At 38.5% G+C, this 1,732-nt stretch overlaps 1 pseudogene; it reads left to right on the top strand.

Annotated features, from left to right (window-relative positions):
• LOC101300784 overlaps positions 1–814 on the top strand; it is a 2,621-nt pseudogene extending 1,807 nt beyond the window's left edge.
• Positions 815–1,732: the final 918 nt, after the last annotated feature.

Genomic DNA, 1,732 nt, shown 5'->3' with positions numbered 1-1,732 from the left:
GAGCACAATGTAGAGGAGGAGAACCTCTGCAATGAATCACCCCCTGTGGACTAAAGAAGAAACTCCGTCTGGTTGAAGACGCTAAATCAGCGCTTGTTGGGAGGCAACCCAACCATCTTTATCTTCTGTGTTTTATTTGTTTTGTTTTTGTTCATTTTGATGTGTTTTGTGTGTGTGCAGGTTAGAGTTGAGAAAAGTTGAAGAAAACTCCAAGTTATGCAAAAACAGTGATCTTGCAAAAAGCAGTCTGCCAACTTTGGAGGGCTACTGTTTGCAGCTCACAAGACCTGGGAATATGTGCTTTATATGAAAAGAAAGATCTCTCAGTCTCGTTTTTGTAGGATTTTACAGAAGTGAATTTGGAGATCTGAGTTACTCCGAGTTCGACATTGAAGGAAGAAAGGTCACTGCCAGGAAACCAGAAGTGTGCAGTACAGCCGGAAAAAGGTCAAAACAGGGGATACTTCCGGAAATTCTGTAAAGAACAACCATACATGCCCAGAAAGCTTGTTGAGTCAGCTTCAACTTTGCTTTGAGGTACTTTTACATTCCGGCACCAGAACTCATTGGAAATTAGGTTTGAATGGGTAAAGGTCCTTGCTTCAGCTTTTCTGTGCGAATTCTGTTTTTCTTCTAACTTTGCAGGGCTGTCATTTTCAATTCATTTGGAGTTAGGAAACGTACCATATATCCACATAAAGCTCGCAATGCCATATTTCCTCTCCAATTGCAATCTCAGACATTGGATGCTGCAACCAGCTATTATATGCTCTGGAAGTTGGCTTCAGAGCAGAAAAAGGGGGAGCTTTTCTGAACTTTCTTTTCTTAGTCTCTTGTTTTGCTCACTTTCCTCCATACATATGTTATCATTGCATGATCTATATTGTTCTTGCATCGAGATCGCTGCATTGTTCAAGTGTGGGGGAAGAGACTGCACGCATTTTGTGTTTTGTTTTGTTTTTGTTAGTCACAAATTTTATTAAAAAAAATAAAAAATTTGTGTTTGTGTTTGTGTTTTTGTTTTTAGTTTTTGAGTCGTAGAAGCCCTTAACAAGTCTAGGATGATACTAATCTTCTGAAATCATGGCAAAAAGATGATCATTAATTTGAGATGATGAGCATAATATTCTTTGGTTAATCGAGTCTTATGTGATGCATGCGTACTTGTAGTAGATATGGCTTGAGACTTTGGTATAGAATTTTTGAACATGCTATTTCAGATTGTGATTTCAAAATAACCCTTGTCAGATTATTGATCTTAATGCCTTTCTTTGGAGAGATTTTGAAATTCATTACTCGATTTTCAATGATATGCTTGTTGCTAAATCCCATTATTCTTTCATGATTGAATGCTTGCTGCAGATTAAGTTTAATAGACTAGAGAGTTTACTAGAACTCGCTTTTGCCACCTTTCAAAACTTTTAGTCATGACATGCCCTGATTGAGGAAGGGATTGAGGCACTTAGGATCTCCACCAAAGCCAAATCAACCTGTGTCCCCAGTTGTGTACACAAGATGTACACCCCTTAGATTAACCCCATTGAGCCTATGTTTTAGACCTTTTTGTCATCACCCTTATTATCTTGACCTTGAGCTTTAGTATAGCTATATCCTTACCCTTGTTCTGGAATCTAGTAGAGCTATACATGAGATTTATGCAAAATCAAGGCGATACGAAGATGATGAAGAAGAATAAGTGTGGGGGAGGAGTCAAGCTGGATTGCAATCCCTG

The sequence above is a fragment of the Fragaria vesca genome, unplaced genomic scaffold (genome assembly GCF_000184155.1).
Source record: "Fragaria vesca subsp. vesca unplaced genomic scaffold, FraVesHawaii_1.0 scf0513155, whole genome shotgun sequence".
Lineage (NCBI taxonomy): Eukaryota > Viridiplantae > Streptophyta > Magnoliopsida > Rosales > Rosaceae > Fragaria > Fragaria vesca.
Note: the sequence above shows the minus strand (reverse complement) of the source record. Positions and strands in the feature narration are given on the sequence as shown.